Source organism: Montipora capricornis, chromosome 12 (assembly GCF_036669925.1).
Source record: "Montipora capricornis isolate CH-2021 chromosome 12, ASM3666992v2, whole genome shotgun sequence".
Classification (NCBI taxonomy): domain Eukaryota; kingdom Metazoa; phylum Cnidaria; class Anthozoa; order Scleractinia; family Acroporidae; genus Montipora; species Montipora capricornis.
In genome coordinates, this window is record NC_090894.1 from 24,340,271 (window position 1) to 24,359,975 (window position 19,705).

General features: G+C 38.4%; 1 protein-coding gene and 1 long non-coding RNA gene across 4 annotated transcripts in view; one reads left to right on the forward strand and one right to left on the reverse strand.

Annotated features, from left to right (window-relative positions):
* LOC138027953 (uncharacterized) overlaps window positions 1-19,705 on the reverse strand; it is a 50,055-nt gene that overhangs the window by 7,383 nt on the left and 22,967 nt on the right. The gene's annotated exons all lie outside the window — the stretch shown is intronic.
* LOC138027949 (bone morphogenetic protein 2-like) overlaps window positions 1-19,705 on the forward strand; it is a 52,105-nt gene that overhangs the window by 2,446 nt on the left and 29,954 nt on the right. The window contains exon 2 of one of the 2 annotated variants that reach the window (XM_068875582.1): window positions 2,719-2,814. The gene's annotated coding sequence lies outside the window, so the exon portion shown is untranslated. Of the gene's footprint in view, window positions 1-2,718; window positions 2,815-18,001; window positions 18,110-19,705 lie in introns of those variants that run through there. The other variant, XM_068875585.1, reaches the window with a different exon arrangement.

The following is a 19,705-nucleotide window of genomic DNA, read 5'->3' on the forward strand; positions in this document are numbered from 1 at the left end:
AACAGGCTCGGCTCGGCCAGATTTAGGCATCAGGGATTCCGAAAAATCGCAAAAACGCAGCCTAATTGCCCAAACCGTCAAACAGAAAAAGAATAAAGGTCAAAACCACCAGCGCTATTATAAAAAACGCAAAACAAAACTGAAATTTACCATCGAATACCCATCAGAAATGCCGCATAGAGAACATCGACCTTGTGCACCGTATACTTGCCCACGGCGTCTAATCCTGAGTCGCCGGTATCATTGCCTGCTGTGTCGAATGACTGAAAACTAAAATATTTGAAAACTGGAAAACCCATTACATAATTCCCTGTAGTAGCCACTTTCACGGTGGCTGAACCCCAAATATATTGAAGGCCAAACAACAAAAAAAACAGTGAGAGCGGACACAGAAAGAAAAGAAATTAAGTCCGCTAACTGCAGGAAAGAACCCAAACCAAGGAAACCGAAAGACCGATTGCCGAAATGGGCAAAATTCCTAATGACGTACTTTGTACGTCTTGATTGGAGCTGCAAAAGTAGAAAATGTTGCGGGATACTGGTCACTCGGTAATATTTGAAGTCGTGATACTATTTTTAAGAAGTGCTCATCCGGACTGGTTTTAAGGTCCTTCTTGAGGTATTTACTGACTTAAGTGCGAGAAGCGTGTGGGTAGTCATTACATATTTCACGTTACATTTCTTTAGCTTGTGGCGTGCTAAAGAAAATTCAAACCTGGGTTTGATCTGTTTGTTAATAAAACATGAAGACAAACTGGTCACCGTCCAATATAAATACACCCATTATCCACCACAACTATGTACCCGAAGGCCAAGGTCTAATATGTGATGGTAATAACTATTTTTGTGATTATAACGGAAGCAAACGTCAAAAGATCTATCGCCAACCAAATGAATTCAGTTGATCGACTCTCTTTTCTTTGTTTATAGTTCCTGACTAACGTCAATAGCTCTTTATGACTTCTGCTTTTGCTAGGAAATGGTTTTGTTCCATTAATTAAGTGTGGAGAGGGGATTAGCAGGTGGGGGGTTTGAGTAAAATAGTGGAGGATTGGAGTCATTACAAATTTTTAATTTTCTAAGAATTCGGGTAGCATCGACTTGCGTTTCTATTGACCCACGAGACTTCAAAGAACATCTATGTGCTCTCTATGTTACAAGATTTTGGTTTATTCCCGTGTCTATGGTAAGAGTCAACTGCATGTGTTTGTTAGGGAGATCTCGGTTTGGTTTTACCGGATTAGCAGTTTCAGCACTTGGACTCAGCCTTCAATATGATTACTGTCGGCATTTATTCTGATCTGATCGATCAGTCGTCCATATTAGAATATCAGTGTTCTCAGGCAAATAGCACCCACTCTTACTCTCGATAATAGAATTACCGTCTACAGATTGATCATAGAACCTTCCTTTAATTATTGTTCACTCGTCTGGGACAGCATTTCCCAGAGCCTTTCTAATGAGCTTCAGAGGTTACAAAATCGAGCTGCCCGCGTTGTGACCGGTCTCCCATACGCGGTGCGGTCAGCTCAAATTCTTGAAGCGTTGGGTTTGTGGCCATCGACCGAAATGAGTAGCAGCAAAAAGCCATTAAGATTTACAAAATTATTCATGGCACTGCTCCCAAATACATGATTGATATGTTTACTGAGCAGTTGGGACCTAAAATGTATAATTTAAGAAAATCGAAATATAATTTCGAGATCCCAGCTGCCAGAACATCATTGTTTAAAACCAATTTCGTGTTTACAGAAGCGACCATATGGAATGCGCTGCCAGACCACTTAAAACAATTGCCCTCTGTAAATGCTTTCAAAAAGCAAATAAAATCTTCAAGTTTGCATCGGCAAAAACTGATTAAACTAAGCTATTTTTTTAAAAGAAAGTACTTTAACGTCACAGTTGATATTTTAAACTTATATATCTATGTATATTATGCATGGCTTTTAGGTAGAACAGATTTTCTATGTAAAATACACATGTAAATTTGATACTTTTGATGAAATTACCGTGTTTAAATAAAGTTGTCCTCCTATCTATCTATCTATCTATCTATCTATCTATCTATCTATCTATCTATCTACCTATCTATCTATCTATCTATCTATCTATCTATCTAGACGGAATATTCTCAAAGGATCCTCAAAAAGAATAAAAAAAGAAAAGCGCTCTCTTCAGCTGAGCTCCCACCAGAATGTCATGGCGTTAGTCCAATTTTTTTCCCTAGTGTCCCACCTCATTGAGCCAAATGTTTTCGATTTCTCCCCGGAAAAATCCGGAATAAGGATGCACCCGTTACCGCAGAGTTAAGTCTCTCGGGTAGGAAGGATTATTGATTTTGACATATAAGATGCTGAATCGCCAAAGGAAGATATTGAACGCCCTCAGAGTAGATTAAATAGTACTTAAACTGGAGAGCCGGTCACATGACTGCAACTCATCAACATTTACTGTAATGAAGCATAGCCGCGCTTTTGGAGAATGTCAGTACGGATTTGTAATTTGTGGAAGTTCCAAAAAAGGATCAGGATCATTTGCCATACCAAAGCGGTATGGAGACAAAAGGCAACAAAACTAACGTGCCTGCGAAATTACATAGATGGGCGACTATCAGCGATAACATGTTTTGCACTCAAGTTGTTTTAGCTGTAGGAAAGATGCTTACAATTGCTGTGAAGTACCTTTTTTCGAGTGGTATATTTTCTCTCTTTTATCCAGAAATGCTTGTAATTAAGATGCACTCCCAATTTTGAGATCCATCTAGTGTCCCTTTACGTCAAAGCGTTTGCTACCTATTTCTGGCAACTGCAGAAGGTAAGTGTTGCTTTTTTTATGCCGGCATACCTTTTGAATGCAGCTCGTTATCTTTACTTCAGTACCGGAGTTTAGGTACGTACATACATACATACATACATACATACACACTATTTATGGAGGGTAACACTAAATAGCTAAAAGCTAATAAACTTGTGGCCCTCAAAAATTAGAAAGAAAAAACAGAATTTAAATATCCTATAAAAATGCTATCAAATCTATATAAAATATTAAATTAAATTAATATCAAGCTAAATACTAAAGTGATTTAAACTAAGCTGTTCTTTAAAAATTACATTAAATAAACTCTTCTTAAATACAGAAAGAGAATCCTTACGTCTTAATTCTAAAGATAACCTATTCCAAAGTTTACAAGCTCTAACCAAGAAGGACTTTCCACCCTCTGTCTCACGTATATACTAGGGCAAATTAAATTTAGCATACCTATAGTATGTCTAGAATGGATTTGATTATTAAACGTGAGTAAAATGTTTGATTAAATAATTGGGTACGGTACCCTGAATGAGTTTGAAAACTTGAGAACAACTGCTTATCTTATTTTCTTCACAAAAAGGAATCCATTTTAACTTATTAAATAATTGTACAGATGGCGAATCTTTATCGGCCGACAAAATAACCCTAGCCGCCCTTTTTTGCAACTTCGACTCTGTTCAAAGATTATTTATCACAACATGACCAGATAACACTAGTGTAGGTATATCACAGTCTTTGCCTAAGAAGCAGATAAACTCTGATTTTTCTGAGAAGCGCTATACGTTAAGAAAGCTTCTTACAAATTTTATCAATGCTAATTCACGGTGTTGAGCGATACGATGTGAACGATGCTGGAGTTTGGGAGAACACAGGGACCTCCATGTAAACGGCAAGTACGGAATTTTTGCACGGAAAGCAGCTCGCAAAAAATACTCCCCAAAAAATGGCTCAGTTTAATATGTGTAAATCACACGGAGTGTGAATTTTATATATTTAAGTCGGCGCCTTAATTCGTGTTCTCATTCAATGCCACTGGGTTCCCACAAGCGCAAAGAACATGTCTATTTCCTAGACTCACCGTCAAGTCAATCGCAAACTGTTGTTTTTATCTTGTTCAATGGAAACCCAGAAGTTGATTTTCGTAGCTTCACACAGATCGATGACACAACTGATGAAAAGGGTCTTCAAAACATATTATTTCGGCAAGCGCGGGTTAATATAATTTGTGAAAGGATCACGAGACCAGAATGTTTGCCAAACCAATTTGTGCAATGCAGAGTTTGTGGGTCAGTTTTCCCAAGAGTATATCCTCGCTTGTTTAATCATTTACTCACAATTCAACTGACTGCCGTGATCACTGTTGATTATCTTGAGCTTCTTAGGGACACCGAAATAAAAGCATGAAATCTTTTAATTTTGCCTGTCTTTGCTTTGCCAAATCACTCGTATAATCAGAAATTCATGCTGCGCTCGCCATTTTGGAAATGGAACTCTGGCTTACTGTTGCATTTCCAAAGCAACACGAATAAACGCTACAAGATTTTTAGTCTTTCGCTGAAAGTCATGTCTAACTTTGCTCAGTTTTTCCTTATTGGAAATTAACACGAGAATTAATGAGTGGAAAAGTTTGTCCTTGTAATCAAGTTGTACGGGGGGGTCCAAATTCGCTAGGACACCGGGTTCGATTCCCAGGCCGAGTGGGTTGAGTTTGTTGATTCTCTACCCTGCACCTATAGGTTTTACCCTCTCAAGAAAAACCAACATTCATGAACATTTGACTTGATTTGCGTTGATTGATAATTTCAGTTGACAGTGTCCCCAATTACTGCTCCAGCGCTAGAACGACTAGACTTTCGATACTGAGTCATTCTTTGGGAACTTCTCGGGCCCAAAAAGCGATTCGTGAAACTAAGATCTACTTATTTTGAGAATTGATCTTTGAACAGGTTCAGTTTCAAGAACCAGAGAAAATAAGCAACTTCAAAGTTTCGTGACTTGAGAAGTTCTGGTTTTGAAGATTTAGGCCGTTTTATTACCGGGATTTTCGACAGTATTTAAGCATATTAGTATGGTATCTGGGCCAGTGCTAAATAATAGTAAAAAAAGGTGCTAATCCTTCCCAGCGGCAGTGAGCGGCAGCTGCTTTCGATTTTCCCGCTACTACCAGCCGCGTTGTGCTCCCGCCAAAAACTTGCTTTATAACCAGCGTGCGCGGAAGAAAAAAATTAATACTTTAAAACTACTTCTATCTACTGGTAAAATGAAAGGGAAAATGTCAAGAAAGTAAGTATTAGGGCTGGATATGTTCTTTTGTGAGACATTTACGAATTATTCAACTAAGTTTTACCCTCAATAAGGCCAGGGGAAATTGGAAATGTAATCGTAAAGCAATGCCCCTGTGGTGGGTACTGCTTTGTTTTATTTACCCGTGATAAAAGCTCAGACTTCTCTCCAGATTCACAGCGCAGTTAGTCCTTAAAAATTACAAGAAAAGCAGAAAACAGACCGTGATTTACAAAAGAGGACCTGGACATCTTTGTGATGGAATTAAGATGAGGTAAGAACAGTGGCGAGAATTCTACCACCGCTGATATATGTTTTGCTAAGTTATCTTTTTACTTGTATTCTACAGAGGAGTGAATTCCGAAATTATCTTAATTTTTGCGGTGATTTGCCTTGTTAAGTAGGAACGGTGGTATAAACCGTTTTTTTAATAAACGAAAACAACACTAACAAAGAAAGTTCGCGAGCAAATCTGCGAAATACTTGATTTAAAAGCCGCCTGGCTTACACTACGACATAAGTATACGCATAAACATAAGCATAAGCTGCGTAAACCGGGAGTGACATAAGCATAAGCATAGCTATGAAAGAAAAGGGAATCGTTTCAATTTTCTTACGCCCCATGTTTATGCTTATGTGACGTTAATAACTGTGTGAACCGGGCGCAACATAACCGTGACCATCATGAGCATAAGACCGAGGTGGCAGCTGTTTTTTATGCAAGCGGATATTCAAGTTAATAATGCCTAAGATGGCGTCCGAAGGTACTGTTTTTTACGAGAAACTTGCTGAGACGGTTTCCCATTATCCCTGCGTTTATAACAAAACGTCAGATGAAGTGTCCTGAAATAAAATTCTCGGTCCGCGAGTTGCAGTTCCCGTACCAGATTGGGGAAGAGTACTTGTTCTTTCCTCTTTTGGGAAATATTTCCCCCTTCCCGCCCCAACTGGACCTCTCTCTGTCTTCTTGTTGTCTCTCTTGTCGCCGTCGCGATAGAAGCGGGAGAAATTCTTTTGGAAACGTTGCTGGTCCCATTCAGTAGCGATTTTTTTTTCGGGAGCTAAGGGGCCGACCATTGAACTCTTGAGGGGGAAGGGGGGGGAGGGGTGGGTGATTTTGAAAAAAAAAGCGCTTGTTGGAAGAAAAAAATTGCATGCAGCACAAATGAAATGGAAAAAACATTCTTGCACTGCTGCAAGCAAGAAAAAAAAAATGTTGCAAAGCTATTTCATCATTCCTGGGGGGCTTTACAAAATCCCAGCAAAACTGCAACCATTCCAGATAATCTGCAAGCCAGCGAGAAACTCTGGTTACCCTATTAAAATAACACATCGATTGGCCTAAATAACACTCTGGTTAGCCTAAACGTCCCACCGGTTGGCCTACACTTAGCTTAGGTAGCTTGCGGTCTGCCCTTATAATGGGATAAGGGATTTCTTGCCCCCCACCCCCCCTCAAGAGTTAAATGGTCTGCCCCTAACTGCGATTGCGTAAGTCACTTCTCTTATGCTTATGCAACAAGCGTAAACGTCGTTTTGCTCAGTTATACATGCTTATGTCCTAGTGTAAACCAGGCTTTATCTTGGCGAAGAGTTACTCCTTTTTTGAAAGAAAGATGAATACTGCATCAGATAAGATAAGGAATAAAGATTACAAACTTAATCCAATCAGACAATTCAAAAACTTTTTTCTTATGTCATTCTGTCATGCATGTATTTAGTGAAAGAATCTAAGATTTTGCATGCTGGCGCCATTTCAATTGTTTGAAAGCTTCAGCCATTCAATTTCCAAACATTGCATTACTTTTCTAATCATTCAGTTATCATCGTTGCTTTAACACGCTTGAAAAACCTCAAGGGGTGTTCTCATTTTTTTTCTTGTCTTTGTGTTATAACATGGACATTATTTGGCGATCGATAAGTAGGGGCTGCGAGAAAAAGTTGGGAAAATGTGTTACATTCCTTCATGTAAATAAGATTTTTAGTTTCCACAGGATATGTTGGAATTAATGGAGCGTGTTTCGCCAGAGGAGAACAATGTGTAGTTGGTTAGTCCATGGAAAATGTAAGGACCTGTAGCGCAGTTTTTGCGACAGCGAAAAGAACCGGAAGGAAGTGCCGAATTAGAATGAGTTACACTGATTAAGGCCAGTATGTTAGCCAAAGCCAGCAAGTTTCGAAGGTTAGGGGAAGCGTCTGAAGGCCACAACTGGTAGACGATGAAAAGCCTTTTTGCAGTGGTCAGAGGAAAGAAGTAGATTGTAGAGTTTTTTAAATTACGTTGAAGATGGAACCTACAGTGCATAGGAGAAACTAAACAACGTTTAAAGGATCACTTAAATGAACACCGCCGCACTTAAGATAACGCTAACACCAAACCCAAACGCATTACACTCGCAGAACATTTTCTCTCTTCTCCCCACAACATTTATAACGACATGCAATTAATTCCTATCGAAAAAGTATATTCGAATAGAGACTCAATCCGTAAGGCCAGAGCCGCCTTTTTAATTTCCAAAGGCAGATAAATATATATATATACATATAAATGAATGAATAATCAGGACACGATTATACTTTTGCCTCTGGTTTTCATACAGGTCTGTTTCGTACAGGACGTTTAGTTTGTCCTGCACTCATCAGTGTGTAACCAAGAGTGATTTTATTCGTTGAAGATTACCCCTTTTTAGTCATACATGGCCGTTCGTGCTGCACGCTCCTATTTACCTAACGTTCTTCAATAGGTATTTCTCATTATGTCTACATTTACTAATCAACTCGTTGCGCTTATTGAGTGTTGCTGTTTGCGGCTGGCATATGATGTAATATTTCTCAGCTATGCATAAATTACAACGTTTTGTCGCTTTAGTGTAATGCGAGGCGTGACAAAGAATTTTCCACGAAATTGTATAGTCGGTGTTGCTGTCCTTTAATTGCCAAATGTATTTGCTCAGTTCAGTTGAGTTGCTCTTCGCTCTTGCTTTAAACGATGCTTTATGGTTTGCGAACCTTGCTTTGAAATCAGTTGCTGTGAGTCCTACGTACTTTTCTTCCTTTTCGCTGGTCTTCACCGTTGCCTGATACACGATGTCTCTTGAGAGGCATTTTCCTTGTAATGGGCACGTGGTATTCCTCGGACAATTGCATTCCTTCTGGACATTATCTTTGCTGCCTTTTGCCAGTTTTCTTTTGTTATTTCCTTCGATGATTGTTCTTACGTTTGGCATACAACTGTAGGATAGTTTTATTGTGTTCTTGTTGAAGATCTTGTGTAATTTATTGCTTTTCGGAAAGCATTTACGGATAATGTTCAGGAACTCTCTCCCCACATTGGTTTTCACGTTTTCGTTGTAGGGTGGGTTGAACCAGATGATGTTACGCTTCCTTTGCCGTCTCCCTTTCTTTGGAGCCGTTGGTCTAATATAATTGAGTTTGTAAACATATCCACTGTCGCTCAGCGCCTTTTGATATACGGGGGCTGCTTCATTGAAGACTTCCTCACTCGAAGAAATTTCTGACAGTCGCTTGTTGATTCCTTCAGGAATGTTCTTTAAGATGATTGGGGGGTGGTTGGATTTGATGTTGACGTACTGTAACATGTTATTTGGTTGTAATTTATGCATAGCTGAGAAATATTACATCATATGCCAGCCGCAAACAGCAACACTCAATAAGCGCAACGAGTTGATTAGTAAATGTAGACATAATGAGAAATACCTATTGAAGAACGTTAAGTAAATAGGAGCGTGCAGCACGAACGGCCATGTATGACTAAAAAGGGGTAATCTTCAACGAATAAAATCACTCTTGGTTACACACTGATGAGTGCAGGACAAACTAAACGTCCTGTACGAAACAGACCTGTATGAAAACCAGAGGCAAAAGTATGATCGTGTCCTGATTATTCATTCATTTGTAATTGCCCTACCGCATGGTATAGAGCACTCTTAGTACAGCAAATACAAGCCTACTTTACGTATATATACATATATATATATATATATAAAGTTGCATATAAACTGGAGAGGAAGACAAAACTTCTCGGAGGTCCAGGAAATTTAATAAAAACGTTTCGGCCCTTCGGCCTTCGTCAGTTAAATTTTTTTTAAAATAGAGTACAAGTTAAAAATCTAAGGATAGTATACTGTCTGATGAGTGCGTGAGCACGAAACTCGGAATAACAGAAAATTTTGTCTCTTCGTTATATCATAAAGCAATCTTGTACTCATAATCTTCATTCACTGACGAAGCTCTAAACGGCGAAACGTTTGAAGTATAAAACCGATTAGAAACACATATGCCTCAAGAAGTTATTTCCTTATTACATATATATATATATATATATATATATATATATATATATAATAATCAATTAAGATATGATAGCTATCCCACAGGTAACAGTGCTAATCGAGGTGGGAGGCTGTACAAGAGATATTTAATATTATATATTTCAGTTAAATGCTTAATATTAGCTGCAATTTTATTTTACCTTGAATACACTGTATGATATCATGGAAAGAAATTACGGTTAGAACCAACACAAACTGAAACAAAATCAAACAGATTCAAAGGCATTTTTTTAGTTGATCTTTCTTCTTCACAATGCACTCGTTACTAATCCGAACACTTCAGCCAACGGGATTGGGTGTATTTTCGTTTCTATTCTTCTTTTCGGTGAGAATTGTTAGGGTGGTTAGTTGCAAACAAGCTACAATTTCTTCTTTGCTGACTTAAGGTTTATTCCCATTGAGAAAATTTGTTGCATGCCACCAGCAGTTGACAGCTGTGCCTCTGTTCCATTATGTATATGACTATTACTGATGTACCACGCTTTCAATCTCCCCCTCCACCCTCAACTGACGCTTGCAAGGCGCGAGGTGTACAGTTATTTCCTAAATACTCTGATATTGGTCAAAACAGACTACTCTCAGATTGCTGTGATCACTGATACCTGCGAAACGTTGTTTGGGATTGAACCTGTAATCTTATCAGTCCGGTGTCTTTATAATTTGATAAAGTCTATAAAGAAAGGTTAAAACATGATTTCAAAGTCAAAATCTCTCCCGGGTTGTCCCTGGTCATTTGACCTTTCAGAAATTGAATCGTTCATACAAAAAAACCGGGGCTTGAAACAACGAGCGACTGAGCCAGCTTGACTAATCCTAATAATCTCCATATTCACAGAAAGTTTCTTCAAAAACAATTTTTCGAAAGTAAATGTGAAAACGATTTTACAATTAATTGAAAGAAAGAGAAACAGCCTGCTTTCAATTTTCATTCTTCAGCCCTGCTTTGTAATTTTGCGGTTTCAACAGCATTTTCAGAGTAACAACAATTTCGAAACGTTTTATGCATTCAAATCATTCATAAAATTGTATTTAAGCCAGGCTGTGTCAAGTTTACTTTTTTTCGACCTCGGCAACACTATCAACATTACTTCTTAAAAATTCCGATTGAATTTTACATCGAATTTTGTATAAATGGCAATTTCAATTCAAACAAGTGGTCAAAATTGGTGAATAAATAAAGGAATTCGTCCTTGGTCTCCTTGAGTCTTTAAAGCCGTGTTAACTCTCAACGTTGATTATGATCAACTGAAGGATAGTTCAGGCGATCACACTCCCTTCAATTTTATTCAATTATGGTTCTATTGATATCTGCGAAAATAGCCCACTTTCGAAATACCGGTATTAAAATTCAGTCCTGAACAAAAGACATCATCTCGAGGATCTGGGGAATATATATATATAAGGATTTGTATGAGTTTATTCCCCAGAGCCTCGAGATGATGCCTTTTGTTTAGGACTGAATTTTAATATATCGAAAGTGGGCTATTCAAATACAATAGGCAGGGTAACCTTGCAGTGTGAAACAAAATGGCCCCATATCGAGTGGCTGCCACGATTATCATCACCATACTTGAGGCGGGAAGAGAACCAAGGATAGCTTCCAAGAATAGAAGAAGACAAATCCAAATCTTCGTTCCATAAAGCGATTAGAAGTTTCGTCTGCTCAAACCACCACGTGTTCGCCATTCTGTTCAAATAACCCCCTTGAGGTTGTTTAAAGCAATTATAATCCAGTTATAATCAGGGACTCTAATTAGTTGATGTGAACCCATTTCATATTTAATTCGATTATAATTCGATCATAATCGAGGGCTAATGTGAGGAGTTTTCAAGCAAGCAACCGTGGACATTATTCCTGTCGGTGTACTTTGGATCAAACTGGCTAGATCTGATCGGCGTAATTACAAATTAAGAAACTAAATAATTCGAGCAAGAGCCGATACAACGCAGATTTCATTTAGTAAATTAATGTATTATATTTCGGCTGGCCAAATTAGCCTTCTTCAGGTACAATGAGAGTTTACATTGGATTGCTTCTATGTACATGTATATATAGTAAATGGATGATGGCGTAATACTGGAAAAAATGTGATAAAATATGGCAGTTACAACTAATTTGAATTCAAATACTATAAGAGTAAAGGAAAAATAACAGAAGAATTGATATCTAATATGTTTCTTAGCGGATATTTAGACCCGTTGGGATCAATTGTCTTGCCTTTTCAAATTAAACGGGCTACCCTGGCCTAACGGATTGAGTCTCTACTGGAAAAAAAAATTCGATAGGAATTAATTGCGTGTCGTTAGAATCAGTGTCGTGGAGAGAAGAAAGAAAATGTTCTGTGAGTGTAGTGGGTTTGGATTTGGTGTTAAAATTCATAAGTGTTCCGGAGTTCATTAAAGCGGTCCTTTAAATGTCGTTTAGTTTCTCCTATCTACTGTAGATTAGATCTGTTATTCATGTAAATAAGGTTTTTAGTTTCGGCAGGATATATTGGAATTAATGGAGCGTGTTTCGCCAGAGGAGAACAATGTGTAGTTGGTTAGTCCATGGAAAATGTAAGGACCTGTAGCGCAGTTTTTGCGACAGCGGAAAGAACCGGAAGGAAGTGCCGAATTAGAATGAGTTACACTGATTAAGGCCAGTATGAAGTTAGTCAAAGCCAGAAAGTCTCGAAGGTTAGGGGAGCATCTGAAGGCCACAACTGGTAGACGATGGAAAGCCTTTTTGCAGCGGTCAGAGGAAAGAAGTAGATTGTAGTGTTTTTTTTAATTTACGTTGAAGATGGAACCTATAGTGCACAGGAGAAACTAAACGACGTTTAATTAATTAAAGGATCACTTTAATGAACACCGCCGCACTTAAGATAACGCTAACACCAAACCCAAACGCACTACACTCGCAGAACATTTTCTCTCTTCTCCCCACAACATTTATAACGACATGCAATTAATTCCTATCGAAAGAGTATATTCGAATAGAGACTCAATCCGTAAGGCCAGGGCCGCCTTTTTAATTTCCAAAGGCAGATACATATATATATATATATATATATATATATATATATATATATATATATATATATATATATATAGAGTGGGCGACCACGAAACAGGCTTGTAGGGATGAACTTGTAGTTTATTTGTCTTTTTCTTCCATATATACTACGCTCTACTTCTATGTATTGAGCACTGTTTTACGAAAATCAAGTTTCACACTTTATATATATATAATCAAAAAGCGGTGGTGATCGAGCCAGTTAGAGTGCTCAACACAGGGCGAGTGCCCCTAAAACGGTCAATGTCTTCTGGTGTAGTTTATCAGGCAAAGATTAGAAGAAAGGACAATGACAAATTTGAAACATACGTAGGCCTGACGGCAGATGACTTTAAGAAACGTTACAGAAATCATAAAACATCTTTCGAACATAAGAGGTATAGAAATTCAACTGAACTCAGCAAGCACGTATGGTCGCTATAAGATAACAACATAGAGCATGAAATTACATGGCAAATGGTTTGCCGCGCTAAACCGTACAGTAGTCCAACTAAACGTTGTAATTTATGCTTGAGCGAGAAATTTGTCATTATCTGTGAACCGGCGCGATGTACATTGAACAAAAGAAACGAGTTAGTATCATCATGCAGGCACTACAACAGAACAATTAGCTTAGCACCCTAACACCAACATGTATGTAAATTTACGTAGTGTTTGTGATATAAAAATAAGTGCGCAGTAGCGTGAATAAAACTCCTGAAGAGTGAGACTCCAAGCCTTACGAAACAGGCCTGTTCTCACAGCCCTCTCTCTCTCTCTCTCTCTCTCTCTGGGAGTTCAGTTAAGGTAAACCTTCATATTCTGCCTATAAAGCAATGAAAACGGAAGCCCATTCTCCATCGTACGGGTTATATATATATATATATATATACATATACTATATACATGTACACAGAAGCAATCCAATGTAAACTCTAATTGTACCTGAAGAAGGTTTTTATGGCCAGCCGAAATATAGAATATCATCAAATCTACGTTGCATCTGCTCTTGCTCTTAATGTGAATACTACTCTTAAGTCTCAGTTTAATTCTCTATGAATATTTACTAGGCATTTAAACGGTTCGTTTTAGTTCAAATGAGAGCATACCTCAAATCTATTCGTGTATTTGTATATCCCCTAAAGCATTCGTGATGAGATTATGAAGGTTAACTAAATAAAAACCTTCGAATTATTATTGATTAATAAATACTGATGAAAGTCAAGTAGACTATTGCACGACTGATAAAACAAGGCAATAGTCTACTTGACTTTCATCAATATTTTTAAATCAATTTTGACTGATCACGATCTTCTCTGACCCAACGCTGTGCGAGACTTATCGTTCGCGGTTTTCGCAAAGGGTTAAAACCTCAAGTTCATTGATTAATACTTGGTTCAAATAACTGCTCTTTTCACTTAATGATAGAAAACTATCTTCTTTCATGGCCTGAAACGAAGAGAACATTTCTTTATTTGCCTGCCGGAAGCATATGGCACAATGCATTGAAACAAGATTTAAAAAGCTTAAGTTGATAAGCTCATATTTAGAGGGATTTCTCCATCTCATTTTCCACTTGTCTCGGTTTTCCGGTTCAATTTTATTTAAAGAGGATAGTCGGTAATTCATCAAACTGTCATCGGCCGCTCAGAGAATAAAAAGCTCTTATAACCGTGGAAAAAGTTTATATTAGTTTAAACTGGAACATCCATGCTAGGATTTCAGAGGGGTTACACATCCTTTGGTACACTGCTTTGAATTCGAAAGACACCTCTTTTTCTCGATTCCCAGGCAGTTTTTCTCATCAAGCCCACACGGTATGTATTAACGGTGTCGTAAAATGTATAGAGCTCAGAAGTATCGATGATCCTCGCGATTATCAATATTACTCTAATAGGGTACTATAATTGCACTGAACTACCAAAATACATAGAATGATGGTTAAGAAGTTATTCAATTTGCGTCCGCAGAGTAACTGATCCAGGCTACCGATTCCCATTAAGATATCATTCGGAATTTATAAGAGCCGATTCAATGCTCCAACCCAATGCCTCAATAACTGACTCGGTGGCCCGTTCTGAGTGCTACCAATATCATATGCTACGTTTGATGCTTTTATATATGTTAACCTCGCCTTGGCCAGAGAGACCATCAGTTGCCTTTACTTTATCTGGCGTTCGTTTGCTCCATTCTGTAACCTTCACTGAGCTTAAATTTGAGGAACCGCAATTGCAGCCGGCGGCCTCCTTCCCCTTTGCCGAATGGGCCTCTATCACAAGATGATGATGCACGTCGAAACGAATCTCACTATTCTGGGCGTGGTTCGAGCTTTTCTACCCCTAAAAGTAACATTGAGGATACATTTTTTAGATACCAATGCCTACGTTTCCATGATGATGCAGAGCATGTCTTTTTCTCTACGAACATATTTTTCAAGCATTGTTATGATCGTAAATTTCTTTACTTTTTGTGCAGTCCTTAAAAATACCTTGAAAACTGTATATTTGTGCCATTAATAGTGCATTGAAGAGAGACAACGAGAGAGCCAGATTATGTGAAAAAGGAAAAAATCGCGGAAAGGTGTTGACGCCAGGATCATGCGATATCTGTCTGATCCGGAAGAAAAGGTTTTTTGTGGACTAACACAAGATGACAGAGTTGAAAAATCAACGCGGTGAAGTAAAGCACTACCTGTAAAACGCCTAGGTCATCGAAAAGAGCTCTCAAAGTGCAGAAATGTACAACGCATATTTCCTTTGCTAAGGTTCAACCCTTAAACTCTTTTGCACCAGTGCCGTCGTTTTTCCTGTCGCCCTTGATTTCTGTATTTACGGAAAAGAGACTGAAATTTTTTCGTAGATGTAAAAAGCCCGATGAGCGTTTAGTTAAATATGACATCAAAGAGGTCTCAAAATATTTGTCTGTTGTCACCAGTGACAGGTATAAAATTGAGCCTGTGACAGTCAAAACTTCAACAGGATTTTACTTTTCAATTCTCACCTATAACAAGCTCGTCGATTCTTTTATAGCCGGGAAAATTCGAAACGGTCATTTTAACATATTAATCAATAATGATTTAACCGCAGAATATATTTAGACTTTACAAGGAATGCTGGGTCCTAAGAAGATTTCCCCGACCCCCCGAACAATTACTTCCCTTTTCTTTCGGTGGTGATAGGAAGGCTTTAAGATTCGGAAACATTACAAACTTTCTGTGTGAGACTGATGTAACCATGGTTACAAGAAATGTTTTCGACTTCCCAGTCAGTAATTCAGTTCGGACTAACGTAATGGAATCGTTACGGGAGGTGTTGTTCGTGATTCTCCGAACGAGACGTTCCCGCATGGGTGTGAGTGGTGACAGCACCATTAGATATTGTGGAAGGGTTATGTTTTTGCAAACGTTGGGCGTGTAGCAATTATATTTTAACAGAATTAACTAACGCTCACATGCTTTACATGGGTAGAATACAGAACTTCACATTACCCTCTTATAGTTAATTCTGATTAGATATTGTTTGAAACATCACCAATACACGTGAATAGTTAACCAAAGAAAAAGATACTTGAGCTTTGCTTTTCCCAGAGATGGGCTCCTGACATATTTTTTATGATGTTCTCAGAAGTCCTAATACGATGAAAGCCTAGAGTTTTCGCAAAATTTTAAGCGATACTTAAGTGCAACCAATCAGAAAACACTAGTTAACATAGTTGGCATACCTTTAGGGGAAAAACCTTAACCCCAACGTACTGCTTTGGCATTCCTTTTTAACAAACGGCGACAAGTACATAAACTTTCATGATATCGCCATCAAAAAGGTGGATTTTTTCGGAAGGACATCGAAAACCTGGTTGTGTACCGAAAAAACGTGATAAGTAGAGAAAATGATCTATGGCCGTTCGAAACACCTGGCGAGGTTTTAAATTTAAACTTGACAAAAGCGAAAGGCCTCTGTGTTCAGAGATCACTGCGGTACGAAAAGGACTTAATTTTTAAGTTCGAAAATGACACATCTTTTCACTGACGGATTCAAAGACACAGCTGAAATAAAATTTGTTAAGCAATGCAACGTAAGATCTCTCGCAAAAAGGCATTGCATGTAGTTCAAGTTGATAGAGCAAATTCCCTAACTGAAGAATCAACACTCTTCCTTATCGAACCTCGGTTCTCTGAGTAAAACCGTCACTGTGCCGTATGCTGGAAAGTCAGAACTGATTGGCTTTACGGGCAGATGGACAATTTCTCACTATGCACCTCTTTCTTTTTAACTTTGTCAAATGCAGAAGTCTTCTTTTGTGAAGAATTTACAAGTTATATACTGAATGCTTGAGTACTACAATGTCATGATTACTAATAACTCGCAACTTGACTGTGTATGACCAGCGAGTTTAGCCATCATGTTTGAATGAAAAAGTGTAGAACTAAAGTAAAATGAACAAAGGGCGGCGGTGCAAATGCATGACAGAGGACAAATGCAAGGCATTTTTTAAAGCGTGGGTAGGATAGCCGGTAACGGAAAGATCTTTTGGGGTGTTGACTTAACTCATTTAATGCCTTCCGGCAAACGGCACAATGTCAGCAAGCTTGTCGCCAACTTTCTCATTCTTTCCAGCAGCAAAGTTCTTTGTCCTTAAAATTCTCAAGGAATGTTTTCTTAAAATCGTATTCAAGAAAGCTAGTCTTACGAATGAGGAATTTAAACTACCGATGTGTACTTTAGACCAAAAGTGGACAAACAAAAACACTGCTGGATGGATTAGGTATTAGTGTTATATGAAAAGGTAGTGATAGACTATGGGTGTCCTAGAGTTTATCGCGAAATCACTGAAATCACCGATATCAAGTAAAAGACGTTTTTCAATGTGACCCAAACTGGAATCTCGAAGGACCCTTCATGGCATTGCCAAGTCGTTTCCAAAAGATGCTGAAGATTCTCGCAGGGCAACCTCTAGGTAAATCAGTGATGGGATCAGACTAACTCAGTACTAATACATTCCTCGCGGTATGAAACCAAGACTGAAGACGGCTTAATTAAGCTGGAGACGACATTCGATGCAAATCTCTTGAGTTTTGAGCAGTGGCTGTAGCAACACAGCTTTGAATTGTTAAATTGAATGTGACTGTTACGAGAAATCAAATGGGCAAGAACTGAAAAGCATCTCCATCGTCACTTTTGTTATCCAATCGTACGCCTGCAGTTTTTGATTCTGTTTGTCGTATGTGTCTCGTCAGCTTGTCGCTTGTAGACTTCATTATATCCGTTGCCTAACAACTACATCGGGCTCAACCCACTGCAGACAAGACTATGGGTGGCTATTGGTGGCTGAGTAGGTCTTGTGAAATTCAAGATTTTGTAATAATGAGATCCTTTTCGGCCCATTTGTTCAGACTATACTGATTGGAGGAAGAGCTAATCGTAGGTAGAAGTTTGTAAAGTATACTTGTCGTTGTCCATGCCGGTTCGCACACTCAAGCCCTTACTTCTGGTCACTTTTCCATAGACCCTTAAATTCATTTCAGGTCCAGCGGCAAACCTGTTCACTTACGTTGCATCTGCAATATTTCCTAAAGCAGTTGTCGGCACAAACGAAGAAGAAAGAGACCAGTAAATAACACGCTGTTCTTTTGGTAAGTAGGCACATTCACCTTCTACATACTTTTTTAATACAAGGTAAAACCGATTGTTTTGAAAACGTGATGTAAATCTTGTCTACGCTAGCACAACAACAACCACATTAAAGACTTTCTGAACGAAAGACTATAGAGACATTGTTGCCAGCACCTTCTACATACCTGCTCAACACAAGGTAAGACCCATTGTTTTGAAAACGTGATGTAAATCTTGTTGTCTGCACTAGCGCAACAACAAACATAGTAAAGACTTTCTGAACGAAAGCGGACCAAAGAGAAATTGCTGCCTGCAGGGAACGTGGCATTTTTGAGGAAGAAGGTTTGACGCAACTCCGCCTTCATTTATTTTACTCAAAGGCTCGGTAGAAACCATGTCTGGTGAAGAGAAGAAAGCGGCCACCCCAGTAGATCCCAGGCTTTCTTATGCTCTCTTGGAATGTTTGAATGTCTAGGATTTCGCAGTTGCTTCAGCAAGTTAATAGCAAGCAGCCATTCAGCTGACATTAACTTTCTTTTGTCCCGAAAGGAATTACCATAGGGGAGAGATAAGGTATTTCATCAGTCATCTGACTGCCACTCATTGTAAATCACATCGTTAATACACCTCAAAATATGAGATTCCTTTTCTTCATGTTTCTTTTATCATAACTGTGCGAGGATATAAAGAGAGAAAATAACGAATTCGTGAGACTTTTTCGTAACTCTAAACCGAGGAGTAGTTTGTGGATCTCATTTCGGAAATTCATTTAGCCTGACAGTTTTACACGAACCGAACAACCGGAGAATAAAACTAGCATATAGCTTTAATTTTTGAGATTAAGGAATGTCCAGTAGTCGTAACAACAATAGTAATAGTAATCAGTATTTAACTAACAAGAACTAGGTAAAAATACAGGCAGAAAGGAAATTTTTTCAGGAAGAAAGCGCCCCACCTGAATTCCAAGTTGAAGCATTATCCACTTAGTATAAGCCCTTAAATCTATCACGCGGTAAACTCCATGGTTTTATGTAACTAAGGCCGGAGTGAAGTTTTTAGTCTTATGTGATGGTCTAGTCGGCGTCCGCTTTGCAAACATCATCTAAGAATCCGCACACTTTATCTATTGTTTTAACTTACTTTTTTTTTTCACCGTTAAGCTTAGGCAGTTTGGAGAACATTTGCAAATTCAAAATAGTTCTCTTTTGAGAAGTGTCGTGCCTTAATATTCTGTGTCAACAAGTTAATCGCTCCCTACATCCAGCCAAAAAAAAAAAACAAAGTATTTTTCTTTATTAGGACCTAGCTCCCTAATCTTTAAACGGGTTAGGAGTGGTAAGATTCGCATTGGGTATGATTACTTATTAGAGAGAAACCATAATCATGCATTAGGCAATTGGCGCACACCGATCCAAGGTATCTGAAATGGTTGAATCGTGAAATTAAATTGTAACGAACGAGGAAACACTTCCACAATTAATTACCTTGTACCTAATCTTTTCGCAGTCGTTAATCGAGAAAGAGCATAAAGCAGGAAAGACTTACAAAGATAACACTTATTTCATGGGGGGATATGAACGTATTCTGGCTTTTGTGAGAATAAAACCAGAAAAGCA